The 15,162-nt window shown below is 44.9% G+C and overlaps 1 long non-coding RNA gene across 3 annotated transcripts; it reads left to right on the top strand.

Moving 5' to 3' along the window:
- The first annotated feature begins 4,220 nt into the window (after window positions 1-4,220).
- LOC147007573 (uncharacterized) lies at window positions 4,221-14,360 on the top strand. 3 transcript variants are annotated; one of them, XR_015054113.1, is made up of 3 exons: window positions 4,221-4,245; window positions 13,410-13,486; window positions 13,674-14,360. It is a non-coding gene; the product is annotated as an uncharacterized LOC147007573 (long non-coding RNA). The 3 variants fall into 3 exon arrangements; XR_015054111.1 differs by lacking the exon at window positions 4,221-4,245 and adding an exon at window positions 4,309-4,644; XR_015054112.1 differs by lacking the exon at window positions 4,221-4,245 and adding an exon at window positions 6,127-6,329.
- Window positions 14,361-15,162: the final 802 nt, after the last annotated feature.

Raw genomic sequence — 15,162 nt, forward strand, 5'->3', positions numbered from 1 at the left:
GACGCGCTGTTCTGGCATATGCTCCCATACCTGACCTGACCTCTTCTTTTCCCCTTCTGAATGGGTAGCTCACTGTGTCACATCCACACAACACATATGTGCACAGAAGTGTAGCTGCGACATCAAGAGGATTTTCTGGTACTTCTTGCTCAACACTTCTACCAGCTCATGAATAGGTAGGTATTGATTCTGCCGTTGTATCCAGAGTTCTTGCAATGTGTTCAAGCAGCAGAAGTGATATATACACAGCATAATTATGTCTGTATCTGTTGCATGCACAACAGCTCGATGGTGATCAAGATATTCCACACAATATGCAAGATGAGCAATAATCCTTGTGTCTGCCTCTTCATGTTCTTCACAAGGTAAGTCCAGAACTGAACTTGATGCTGATGTGATGGAAAGAGTGTGACCTTTGTTTTCCATCATACCACCAAGAATGATGGTCACTCCATCCGGAATAGCTTCAGGACTCTCACAAAGGGAAGTGCCAATGAAGTTCTGAAGATTTCCTTTATTTCTTGGATTCTTCATGAGTAAATTCCAGTCCGGAATTTCTAGACTCTTGGATGGTGAGAATTGTCTTGCCTGGTCTGTCTGGTTTCTCCTCTGCTGCTCATGACCCTTCAAAGTATGGCTATCATCAAAATCATACTGATCACCAATGATGTTGACACAGTTGCACATTTCAGGTTTCAACTGCAGGAGCTTGCGAAGATACAGCTGGGGAAGTTCACCAAATGTTTTCACACCCATTTTTTGGTATTTATTTACAAATGCCATTGTGTCTACCAGATAAACTGTGTATAGGTCACTCTGTGGTAATGATGGCAGCTGTAAAACAACATCCTGCTCAGCTTCAGCAATTAGCACTGCCACGAAATCAGACTTGTTGCCTTTGCGCATTACAAACCCCTGTGCTAAGCGTGGATCAACCTCAAACAGGGATGATGGGTAGTCTGTCCACTCATGGGAAAATGCAATCTGTCTTGTGACTGGGTCGGCATCTCGATAGAAACACAGCACACGTGTAGCTGCAGTCTCATCTTGATAGATCCTGATTAAACTCTGTTGCCTTGATGGGTTTGATTTCTTCTGTGAGGAGAAAGTTACCAGCTTCAGTGGTTCAATCTTAATAGAGACCACCTCTTCTGCTTTCATAATGGCTTCCATGCCCTTAGCTTGAGCATGGACCAAGTCTTTTGAAGCATCCTTCTCACCAGTTGCTCTATTGAGCAGATCCACTTGGTTGTTACACTGGAATGGGTTTATCATCTGCTGGCATATCACTTTCTTGATCTCCTCAACATGCATATGTTCTTCTGTTGCCTGCTTATGTGTTTCTCCATGATGAGTAGATTCCTGTTGGCCTAGATTAGCCATAGACTTTATGTTCTCTGATAAAGCTGTGAGAAATGGTGCTGTCTTCACATATTTATCTCGAGCAGCTGGTGCCTGAGATATGCCTTTGAACAGAGATGTCTTCCCTTCATTGTTGTATGTCTGCTCCAGGGCCATGTCACTCCAAACACCATTGAATTTTCCTTTGGAAGAGTGAACTGTGAAGTACCCAACCTGGATCCAGCAAACCTTAACCGAACTGTGTTCAATAGAGGAAGAGGATTTTGGGGGTAGGGGTAACTTTGGTTGACAAAAATGTTAATTTTCTCTTTAAAAATTGATAGAACTCACTCAAATTTGCTGTTTTAATTAGCCATGGATACCATGTTCATATCACATTAAGAGAAATTAGTATTCTAATGCAGCATCTGCCTATGATAAGAAAAGTTCTAAAGGCCATCTTCAAAAAACGTTATTTTTAAGGCATTTTTCACAAAATTATGTACTTTTACGAGGTTTACTTCCACAAAGGCAATTTTTTTTGTCATTTTACAATGCACTGATTGAATTCTTACATTTAGTTCACATTTATTTTTCATGAATGTGATTTTTTAATTTTTTTAGAAATTTTATTGACAATTGCTGTTTTATCAAATTTTTCAAATCTTCCTCAAACAAAAACGTCCGCCAAAATTTTTCGCAAGAGCTTATGAATTGCCAACATTGGTTTTCATGAACTGCAAACATATATCTAAACATCCTGGGGGTGTAAAATTTTATAGCAGAGGCTGTAAGGTCCAACCCTAAAACAGCCTCGTACACAGGTTGGCTCCCGGACTAAATGGTTTTAGTACAAGTGTATATCATAAAGTTGATGATTTCAGTTTCCTGGTAGTCTTGTACACCTTTCCAGGAAGCAATTGTACCAACTAAAATGGGTTACAATGTCTTTTCATCTCATCTACTTAGATTTGCAAGAATTTGTTCAGTTAAGGATGATCATAAAGTTGATGATTTCAGATTAACATCTTCCACTCTATATACTGTATATATATATATATATATATATATATATATATATATATATATATATATATATATATATATATATATATATATATATATATATATATATATATATATATATCTTCTTCTTCTTTCGCCTACTCCCGTTAGGGGTCGCCACAGCGGATCATCCGTATGATCCGCATAGTGATTTGGCACAGGTTTTACGCCGGATGCCCTTCCTGACGCAACCCTGGTCGCCTCTTACGACACAGGGATATGGTACACCTATTTTAACCGGGGTATACACCGGCCCAGTACACTGGTAATCACTTTGCCGACCTCGGAAGGATGACAGGCTGAGTCAACCCCCTGGTGTATTATTTCAGTGGCCCAACGGGGCTTGAACTCAGGACCTTTTGGATCCCAAGCCGCTGCCCGAACCACTGCGCCAACACCAGGCGTTGTTCTATATATATATATATATATATATATATATATATATATATATATATACATATATATATATATATATATATATATATTTATATATATATATATATATATATATATATATATATATATCTTCTTCTTTCGGCTACTCCCGTTAGGAGTCGCCACAGCGGATCATCCCTTATGATCCGTATATATATATATATATATATATATATATATATATATATATATATATATATATATATATATATATATATTATGCCTGGTGATGGCGCAGGGGTTAGGGCAGCGGCTTGGGATCCAAACGGTCCTGAGTTTAAGCCCCGTTGGGCCACTGAATTAATACACCAGGAGGTTGACTCAGCCTGTCATCCCTCCGAGGTCGGCAAAGTGAGTACCAGTATACTGGGCCGGTGTATACCCCAGTTAAATAGGTGTACCATATCCCTGTGTCGTTAGAGGCGACCAGGGTTGCGTCAGGAAGGGCATCCGGCGTAAAACATGTGCCAAAATCATTATGCGGATCATTACGGATGATCCGCTGTGGTGACCCCGAACGGGAGCAGCCGAAAGAAGAAGGATATATATATATATATATATATATATATATATATATATATATATATATATATATATATATAGATATATAGGAAGCCTGGTGTTGGCGCAGTGGTTAGGGCAGCGGCTTGGGATCCAAAAGGTCCTGAGTTCAAGCCCCGTTGGGCCACTGAATTAATACACCATGGGTTGACTCAGCCTGTCATCCTTCCGAGGTCGACAAAATGAGTACCAGTGTACTGGGCCGGTGTATACCCCGGCTAAAATAGGTGTACCATATCCTTGTGTCGTAAGAGGCGACCAGGGTTGCGTCAGGAAGGGCATCCGGCGTAAAACATGTGCCAAATCACTATGCGGATCATACGGATGATCCGCTGTGGCGACCCCTAACGGGAGCAGCCGAAAGAAGAAGAAGAGATATATATATATATATATATATATATTGTTACGGCTGTGGAAATTCGCATTACACCATGAAGGGCCCGTAGGTGAGATATCTCTAAGTTCATGTGTAGTTAGCCCCAAATCCGTTGTCTAGAGGGATTTTATGTGATTCATTCGGGCTGCGACGCTTTGAGTTAGGCGTTTTTCTGTTCTATCTTTATTTTGAACCAACCACGTCTCAACCGCCATCACACAACAATCACCAACCACAACGCCGCTTCACAACAACCACAACCACACCTGCCTCTCAACAACCACGCCATCCTCACCACTCCGCCAGCAACCGTCAACATCTCCACGAACACAAAAAGGGGAACAACAACAACTCCCACCCCGATTTCCCTGGTAAACAAGAATGACGGTTGGAACTCAACTCCAACCCCGATTCCCCTGGTAAACAAGAATGACGGTTGGAACTCAATTCCCACCCCGATTTCCCGGGTAAACAAGAATGACGGTTGGAACTCAACTCCCACCCCGATTTCTCTGGTGGAATGTCCCTCCCCCCCGCGTTCCGCGAAGGTAGGGGCAGGGTGCCGGGGAAATAAAAGGGCGCACGGAGGCGCCGCTGAGAAGTCAGGTCAGAGGAGGTCAGGTCAGGGTGGTCGGTGAGAGTGTCAGTGTCCGTCGGCGGTTCATGGTCTTCTGCCCGTCTGGGTCTTGGAGAAGTGGTCCGTAGAGCGACCCGCTCGTTGGAGCTTACAGTCGGTGGAGAGTCCGGACGTCGCGGAGGGGACGCGGACTGGAGGCACCGCTCTGCCAGCTGTGTCGCGCGGACCTACGCGTTCGTACAAGGAGCGCCGGAGAGAGCTCGCACACCATCGCACCGCGAGGGTGCAGGTAACCTGCAACGGTCTCGTGGGACTCGTTCAGTCTGCCAAGTCCCACGCCATAAAGGCCCATGGGCCCCATCTGCCCCTTGTCTATGTCTAAGATGGCCTTTTCTTTTGCTTTCGAATGAATGTTGTTGGCGCCGTCTGTAAAGTAGAACTGTATAAGTGTTGCCGTGTGTACGCGTATTCGGGAGTAACTCTGCGTCATTGTTTCTTTTGTTTTAACTGCGACATGTGCATTTTGACTGTTTGGCTGTATAGGTGTGCTTTCCGTGTGTCGTGTAATAAATGTGCATTGTGTGAACTGTTTTCCCGTTTCGCTTCGTCTTTTCTTCATTGACCATCCATCCTGCTTCACGTAAAGGGTTCGTAGTGGGCTTAATACGCCCGAGAATTAATCGGAACCGTCGAGGCCGACGATAACAGCGCTCGGTTATCACGGAAGCACGGAACGGACCGCTTAAGCGGTTCTTGTCCGGAGTCGGCCTGTGGCGTTGTGCGATCGCCCGGTCGACCATTCACGCAGGTACTTAGGTAGATCGAATTTGGCGAGCAACCCTATCCTGCGCGGGCGGGCAATTGGCATGATCGTGGTGAGGTTAAACCCCCACCCGTGACTAGCTCCCGGCGTTGGTCCGAGAGTGTCATGACTGAATTGTCCGTCGGTGGGCGACGTGCTGCGATTCGAGTCACGTGGTCGTCCGCACGCCGGCAGGCGCGAATTCGCATATATATATATATATATATATATATATATATATATATATATATATATATATATATATATATATATATATATATGCGGATTTATATATACATATATCTTCTTCTTCTTCTTTCGGCTGCTCCCGTTAGGGGTCGCCACAGCGGATCATCCGTATGATCCGCATAGTAATTTGGCACATGTTTTACGCCGGATGCCCTTCCTGACGCAACCCTGGTCACTTCTTACGACACAGGGATATGGTACACCTATTTTAACCGGGGTATACACCGGCCCAGTATACTGGTACTCATTTCGCCGACGTCGGAAGTATGACAGGCTGAGTCAACCCCCTGGTGTATTAATTCAGTGGCCCAACGGGGCTTGAACTCAGGACCTCTTGGATCCCAAACCGCTGCCCGAACCACTGCGCCAAGACCAGGCCAAGATTTATATGTATATATAAATCCGCATACATATATATATATATATATATATATATATATATATATATATATATATATATATATATATATATATATATACACATATGCTATTAAATAATGGAGGCATTTATATAAAAATATAATCAATAAATATTATTTTTAAAATACATTATAAATAAGCATTAAAATAATTTGTTTTAGTGCTTATTTATAATGTCGTTGGTCTATTCAAATTATACACTTTTTGATAAGTGTAATTACTCTCGATGTTTGTGTTGTAAAGTTTTTAGACTTTGTGAAACTTTTGTTTGTCATGTTACAGGTAAGACTTTTGTTGTTGATTGTGAATGTTTGTTGGGATGTAAATCAAAGTACATTATTTGTCTTCTCACTTGTGGAGATTGTGGATTGCAATATGCGTGTATCATCAAGGTGATGCAGTGCAGCATATTAAAATCGGTTGTTTATGACAGTTTGAATATTTGAATGACAGTTTGAGTCGATGGTTAGATGGAGGTGCTGTGTAATGAACATGTCCACAAGGTAAAGTGTTTATCGCTTATATATGATGATATAAAGTGGTGTATGATTAAAGTTATTTAAATGTAGTAATACTTTCAATAAAAGTAATAATTAAATAAGTTTGAATAAGGATATTGCATTGCTGTGTTGACTGACTGTCTGGACACAACTTTGATGTTGTGGGTCCATTGATGTTGAGTAATCTACTGATGTGGACCTGCAACCGAGGTTTAGGATCCACTGTTTGGAGAGGTTCTGGGCTGAAAGGATAGAAACATCGATGAATAACGATGAATTAGAACCCTTTACGTGAAGCAAGATGGAGATTCAATTAAAGAAAAGACGAAGCGAAACGGGAAAACAGTTCAACATGATGCACATTTATTCCGCGGCACACGGAGAGCACACATATACAATTACAACAATATGCACATGTATCCATTGCTGCAAAAGAAACACAACAATGCAGATCTACAACCGACTATGCGAGCACACGGCAACAATTACACAGTTTTACTTTACAGACGGCGCCAACAACACATTTACTCAAAAGCAAAAGAAAAGGGGCCACCCTCAAAGACAAGGGGGGAGACGGGGTCTGTGGGCCAATATTTGCGCGGGACCTGAAAGAGCGGTCAGGTCCGCGAGACTGGTGGATCCTACCCGTGTCTTTGTGATGAGCCGCAAATGTGGCGGCGCGGCGGTGCCCCGACTTCGTGCTCCTTCGCGGGTTTCGTTGGCACTGCTTGGAGTGGGGTGGGAACGGGACCCCCTTTTCGCACTATCTCAGCGGGGGGGGGGGGGATCGTTGATGCTCTGGGGAAAGGGGATAGCTGGCTTGCTTGGGTCCCGCGATGAGCGATTCCACCGCGAGCTCGTCGCCGACCGCCGTCTTCCTTGCCTCGGACCCGAGCTACTCGGTCTCTTCCCCATCCTCCTCAGCCGCCTGCAGCAAACCACCTGTACGCACTCGCCTCCCAACTCCGACCCGACTCTGCCCCAAAACTCTCTTCGCCCTTCCAAGGCCGACTCCCCTCCACTCCAAGGCCGACTCTGCGCTCAAACCGACTCGACCGCGCTCCAAGCTCCAGGCTTCCTCTCTCTGCAGCTCCCCGACAGACTCCGAACCCCGACAGACTGCGAGCTCCACTCGACTGTCCGACCTCTCCAGACTGACTCCACTCTCCGATTCGCCTAGCGCCGGCGCTTTATAGGCCGGCTGGAGAACCCATATGCAAATTTCTGGATCAGAACGAGCTCGGGGTGGAGCCACGCTCGCCCATTGGACGGAGAAAAAGGGGCGTGAACCTCCCCTGATTCGAGAATTTGCATATCTCGATTCTAAACCGACGCGCCTGGAGGCGGGGCCAAACCGCCCGTGCTTGCTGATTGGATGGATCAGAAGTGGGTGTGTAGCATTCCTGATCCGAATTCTCCTCGGAAAGGCCGCATTTTGCACTCGCGGTTCGGCGCGCACCTTGTTCGAGCCCAGGACAGCCCGACGCTCGGTGTTCACAGGTGGTGCGGGAATGGCGGTAGGAGGGGAGGTGAAGGTGGTGGAGGGTTTATGGTGGTGGTTTATGGCCATGGTGCCGTTTGGAATGGCGGTGATGCGATGTTTGCGGGAGCGAGTTGTGAAGGCAAAGGTCGTGGCTGTTGACGTTGTTGTTGTTGTTGTTGTGAAGCAGCGTTGTGGTTGGTGGTTGTTGTGTGATGGCGGTTGAGACGTGGTTGGTTAAAAATAAAGATAGAACAGAAAAACGGCTATCTCAAAGAGTCGCAGCCCGAATGAATCACATTTATTCCCTCTAAACAACGGGTTTGGGCTAACGACACATGTACTTACAGAGATATCTCACCTACGGGACCTGAATGGTGGTTTGCAAATTTCCTCAACCGCAACAATACTTTAGGGGGCCATTGTTTATTTATATACACTTTACCATCTTCACGACCGACATATCACCGAGAATTTATTCTTTATTTACATACCTTTTACCATTCTAATGCCGGCATACCATCTCACCTTGAAGTATTTATTTTCTATATATACTGTTCTAGTTGTGGGGTACATGGAGGAATTTGATAGGGAAGTTGGGATTGAATAGAGTTGTTTGGTCTGTGGACGTGTAGGAGACATCTCGATGTAATTAAGTAGGGAAACTTTGAGCTTCAGTGTTACGTGCCACCATACAGGGGTTGGTGCGGTGTTAATTAGATAGGGAGGAAGAAGACGTTCCCCAGTATGTGATTGCCCCGCTATAACCTATTCCTACATTTTGAGGTCATCTCTACCGAGATGACCTAATAAAGCCGGACCAAATGTCCGTCCGTCCGTCTGTCCGTCCGTCCGTACGTCCTTCCGTCCGTCAACAATTTTTCTTTCCGATCTTGATGAAACTTAGTATGTGGGTAGAGGTCGATGAGTGTTGCACAACGATATAACTTTTGTCCGGGTTCAAGGTCAGGGTAAAGATCACGAGGTCACGTAAGTTATAAAAATAGCCATTTTCAAAACCTATCTCGTCTGCCATTCTACAAGATATTCGGCAACTGTTTATTGATTATGATTGTAAAAAATATTATCTTGTATCTAACCGGACAGATTTTTGAATTTCCTTCCCGTTTGATTGTCACGTGATCTGGAAGATGGCCAAAAACGCCGATGCGATTCGCAAAGAAGGAAGGAAGGATTTCGACCAATCGTCTCTCAGCCTGGTCTCCGACCCCAATTTTTCTTTTTGTAACGTTGACCGTCCACAAGATCGTGTCAAGTTTCCGAGTAGAGATGACCGTCATCCCCACACGGGGGTAATTTTTTGCATTTACAAGCGGACCAAACGTGCCGAGCAGGCATAAACTACGCCTCCAAGGGTGACAGCGGGCGAAGTCACGCTCCCGAGGCTAAGAATTGATGGGCGTGATGTCAGAAGCCAGCCAAACGTGCCAAGCGAGTGTAGGCCCCACCTTCCCGGATTTCGAGCGAGCAATCCACGCCCAGGAGGAGAAAACGGGGGTTCGGGGAGAATCTGGAAGGGGTGGATGACACTTAGACCCAACCAACCTGCAACGACTTATACTTAGGGTAAAGTGCTTTGATGCTTACTGTCCCAAGGGTTCCATTTTGCAAGAAATTGGGACATGGGTAATTTGGAAGAGAGTGAGCGAAAGTGACTCAATGGTCGGTAAAGGGATTGGTTTGGAAACCAGAATTGTCTTGTGGTGTTGATGTTTGTTATGTGTCAGTTGAGTTGTGCTTGGAAGGTGAATGTGGAGTATAACATGTGAGCAGGCCATGGTAGTGGATGAACATGATCACCATTTTTGCATTGCAATGTTTGAGAATTGAATGCCAACGGGGGAGAAAATGAAATGTTTGTGTGGGTGGGGAAAATATGTGGGTCTGCAAAAATGGATTAAGCTCTGGCGGAGCGGTGATGATGGCTCCCCTTGAGGTGATTTGTCCCAGGCAACTGGTAATGTCTGAGGCTGCGTGAGAGCTGGATATGTGGAGAAATGGAGACCCGTTCGTAGAGGAGGGTCTGATTTGGGTGACCAGCGGTAAGGAAACCCCGACCGACCCGTATGAGGCTGCATGAGAGCCTGGATGTGAGGAGACCCTCCCCGGCGAGGCAGAGAACAAAAGAGCTGTTTGACTGTCAGGGACCGAGTAGTTGAGGGGGGGGGGAGAAGACGGAAGTCGGGCGGCTTGTTACCCCTCAGCCTGAATTGGCTAAGGTGTATTGTCGTCATAGGCGTTGTCTGGGCGGGCGTCCGTGCGTCCATCCGGGCATCTGTCAACTTTTAGTTTCTGTCAATTTTGAGGAGAACGTCCGTCCTTGTCCGTCCGTCCAACGTCCTTGTCCGATTAAATCCATTTTTGCAGGGTATGTTGGGATTGAGTAGAGGAAGGTTCCTTTGGAAAATGGGCACGCTGCGATTTTCAATGTGGCCTCCATGGAAGCCATTTTGAAATTGGTTTCCGTCGATTTCGAGGAGAACGCCTTGTCCGATTAAATCCATTTTTGCAGTGTGTGTTGGGGCTGGGTAGAGGAAGGTTCCTTTCGATAATCAGTTGAATGCGATATCCAATATGGCGGCTAGGGCAGCCATCTTGAATTTGGTTTCCGGACAATAACTTGAGAACGGCTTGACTTATTGATTTCATTTTTGTGTGATATAATGGGGGTGTTTAGAGGAAGGTTCCTTTCGTTATTCAGCGATATCCGATATCCAATATGGCGGCTAGAGCAGCCATCTTGAATTTGGTTTCCGGACAATAACTTGAGAACGGCTTCACACATTGATTTTCTTCTGGCGAGGTATAATGGGGTTGAGCAGAGGAAGGTTCCTTTCTAAAATGGGCATGCTGCGATTTTCACTGTGGCCGCCACGGCAGCCATCTTGAAATTGGTTTCCATCAATTTTGAGGAGAACGCCTTGTCCGATTAAATCCATTTTTGCTGGGTGTGTTGGGGTTGAGGTAGAGGAAGGTTCCTTTCGAAAATGGGCATGCTGCGATTTTCAACATGGCCACCATCTTGAAATTGGTTTGCATCAAGGGACTGAGGGTTTACGCCCACTTTGCTATTTTTTTTGAACTGCGTGCACCACAACTGTGAGTGCCCCCACCATTATTGTTGTACGGTACCTCACCGCTGCCCAGTTGAAGATCACACGCGTGTAACAACATTTAAGACATGGTCTTGCACGGTTGGAATGAACGATTTATATCGGGTTTATGTATGAGTGTGTGAGGGAAGGTTCACAATCCATGTCACTAAACTGTGCCGGAGAGACAAGGCTGGCAGAAATTTTAAATAGATAAATTTGGATGGTTCCTCAAGTAACGTTGGATATTGTGGCATCCACTGAGGAATGCAGTCTTTAGAAGGGGGTTGTACAAATGTTAAACGGTTGTTTGGGGTGAAGGATTAATCCTACAGTCGATTTTTGTGTGTTTTCTGACATTTTCCACCTGCCCCAGGAGTTAGGAGCAAGGAACGAAGAGTTTTGCCAATATTTGAATTAATGTGTTAAAGGGGTGGAGAACGTTAAGGAGAATAGGAAAGTTAGCTCCGGCTCGTTTCCCACAGCCCCTCCTAATTTATTTCATCGGCTAATTCGGTGTGAGTCGGTATGTGGTAAGACTGGAATGGTAACACCGGCATTGAATCTTGCAGAAGCTACGGTTCCGAGGGGGGCTGTGCTACAGTTGTGGGGGCAGATGGAGGAATTTGATAGGGAAGGTAGGATTGAATATAGTTGTTTGGACCGAGGACGTGTGGGAGACATCTTGATGTAATTAAGTAGGGTAACTGTAAGCTTGAGTGTCACGTGTCACCACACGGGGGGGGGCGGGGGGTGGTGCGATGTTAATTAGATAGGGAGTAAGAATAAGTTCCCCCAGTATGTGATTGCCCCGCTGTAACCGATTCCGACATTTTTTGCATTTACAAGCGAAACAAACGTGTCGAGCAGGCAGATGCCCCACCTCCAAGGGTGACGGTGGGCGAAGTCACGCCCCTGAGGATCATGATTGATGAGCGTGATGTCAGAAGCTTGTCAGATGTGTGCAGCTGGCAGAGGCCCCGCCTTCCCGGGTTTTGTGCGATCAATCCACGCTCCGGAGGAGAAGACGGGGTTCGGTGTGATGTCAGAGTAGAGTTTGGAGGAGGAACGGTTGAGTGCAGAGTAAACGTCGGACAGAGAGAGCGTAGCTCGGAGATGGCCTGTAAGAACAGGGCTTTACAGCTGGCTTTCCTTTGACACATGAAGAAAATGGCACGATTCTCGTATTCGTGCTCAGGCGAATTGACTCGCACGGTGAAGCAAGGTGCTGGCCACTGACTCTTGCTTGGGTCGTGAGGAACGGACCCTGATCCTCGTGTATGTCAAATGGTGGGTCGGTGAGGACGATCGATGCACGAAGCAGCTGCACAAGGTCTCTGAGCCTTGGTGTTGAATACCACTCACGATTTGCCTGACGTACATTTGTCCTGCTGCGAGGGAGCAGCTTGACGCCATTGTGCGTGCATCTCCGCGTGCAAATTGAAGCACCACAATTCCAAGTTCCACAAAGCACCATCTCTGGGCCAAGCTCAGTGCAAGAATAAAAGGAGGGATTTTCGTTTGTTTTGGTTCTCCTTGTCTGTATTTTTGTCTGTGTGTCGAGGTGCCTCGGCTTGGAGTTTAAGAATGAGATTGAACAAACTGAGGATTTGGTTTCACAGGCAGTTGAAAAGTGGAACAAACAAGTGGATATGAGTGGTGAGGCTGGATTTGTGCAATTTCACCAGATGTAGATCAGACTGCGTACACCTTGCAGAAACTTGGAGGGATAGAGCATGGAAAGGGCAAAGGTTGATGTGTCGTGTGTGCTTTACCCTTTTGATTTGGGGGGTTTACAGATGTTACCTGTAGCTTTGTTAGTGGCTTTGTTAGTTAGTTAGGTGGCTTTGTTAGTTTCTGTTCTGCCTTTTTACACGGTTTAAATACCAAGGTTTGTCACAGTAATTTCGACATTACTCAAGGCCTATTAGTGAACTTTCTTCCCGATTATCAGTTTCTGCAATGTGGATTCTGTATTTGTTTTGCATTAATTTCTGGAGTATATATATATATGTCACATACATTTTCTGAAGACATCTTCAAACCAAATTGGAAACAAGAGGTGATGACTTTCACGTATGCTGCTACTTCCAATGATGTACAAGGAGCATCGGCACAGGAGGAGGTCGTTCGGCCCATCATGCCTGCGCCGCAGCAACCCCAGACTTTTGCCCCAAGGCCAGCCACCCTTTCCTCCCACCTTGCACACACAGCCATTTGGAGTGAGGACAAGTGCCCGATGCTCACTCCCAATGTGAATATGTGATACGCAGTTGTCTCCTAAGGACAGCATGCATCTCCATGCCTGTCTCGTGTAGGCATTAGAGTTTATCGCAGATCAAAATCCCCCAAGACTCCACGGCTGTCGAACAGACGGTTCATTGATGAATACAATGAAAGGAAAGATATTCTGTAGAATCCCCTGAGCAACTTTACTTTACATGAAGTGTCTGTAAAATCTTCTGACACCTTGGCTCTATTTGTACACAGGTGTGGTGTGGCGACTATCGACCTGAGTTTGCCAGTAATGCCATTAAAACCGACACACACAGCCCTGGACGCTTCCGGTGAGTGTCTTTTTCATAGATATACATTCACTGAATTGTCCACAAATCACTATACACTTCCAAGTTACCTCTCACAGCATTGCCAGTTGAGGCTCTGTTTTCACCAAAGCATTTGAAATGTTTGTTTGTTTATTTATTTTGTGAATTGATAACTGTTCACAATTCCCTCCTTTTCTCCTGTCCACAGTGTAATCGGTACTTTGCAGAACTTCGAAGAATTTGCAAAGGCTTTTGGCTGCTCTTCGAAGAGTTATATGAATCCAAAAGATAAATGTCGTGTTTGGTAACTCGCCAGGACTTTCGGAAGATATGTCACAGCGACTGGGAAATAGTGTCACAAATGAGCACATCCCACCACCCCGGAGATCCCCATTTCTCCTTTCGGATTGTCTTTATTTCAACAGAGCTCACAATGAAACGTCTGTTGCTGTGCATATGAGGAATTGTGGTACAGGTTTCACTGTGCGACAGGTGTATATTGTATATTTACGATAGACGACATCACTTTCAAGATATGTTACAAATCAGCATTTTCACTTGATGGATAATGTGCCTTATTCAGTCTGTCTCGATTTTCCTTCCATACCACCAAAAAAACAATTTTTAAAGCATTTTTGGGGTCTGAAAATAACATTGAGTTGGGATAATACTAAAAACTTTGAGCAGCTTTAAGAAATATGATTTAATTGATGAATCAAAGAACAAAGGTTTCAAATGACGCATGAGATGCTCGCTTCGAATTTCCACCTTTTAGCCACTTGGAAATACTTTCAGGCAAACCTCACTGTGGGTAAGAAGGGATTGAACACATGAGAAGTGAGAAGGGGATTTTTTTGTTCAAAGGTTTTAAAAAAATTAAAATTGGTAAATATTAGGAGATTTAATGCTTTCCTTAACGTTATCATTTTACCTTGTCGAACTATAATTTTAAAACGAGTGACATTTCTGTTAGAAGCAGGTTTCTTAGAAACTTCTCACTTGACCTTTTAGAATTTCTTGACCTTTTGCTAATGATATAATTTATCATGGGTATGTCTTAATTTTGGCTGCTGTTAGTTATTATTAACTATTATTATTTTATTTAGCTATTTTACATAGCTATTATTAACTTTAACTGGTTTGTGGGGTGTTCAAAAGGTATTCTGACCAAGATACACGGTTGTCTACAACAACAAAACAACAAGACATTTTTATGGCCATTTTCCCTGCTAAAGCGGGGGTTATCCTTGCGGGCCCCATGACAATCTTCTCCACTTTACCCTATTTTCTGCATCTCCCATTCTTAATCCCCTTGCCCACATTTCTTCTTCCACCACCTTTAGCCAAGTTTTTCTCGGTCTTCCCCGTCCTCTACTTTCTACTACACTCATTTCCAACACTTCTCTCACCCAGTCACTTTCATCCTTCCTCAACACATGACCCAACCATCTCAGCCTGTTTCTCTTCACAACATCCATCACAGGCTCTATTCCCATCATATTCTGCAAGTCATCATTTGTCTTCCTTTCTCGCAACGATACTCTGCACATCGACTGAACCATTTGCATTTCCACCCTTTCCAGCCTTTGCTGCTGCTCAATGTTCAGTACCCATGTCTCAATTCCATAAAGCATTGTACTGCTCACACATGTAGCATACACCTTTCCCTTCAGCTTTTCCCGCAGAATCTGATCCAC

This window comes from Eptatretus burgeri, unplaced genomic scaffold (genome assembly GCF_056783735.1).
Source record: "Eptatretus burgeri isolate ZD-2024b unplaced genomic scaffold, Ebu_testis_v1 Ebu_testis_scaffold_97, whole genome shotgun sequence".
NCBI lineage: Eukaryota > Metazoa > Chordata > Myxini > Myxiniformes > Myxinidae > Eptatretus > Eptatretus burgeri.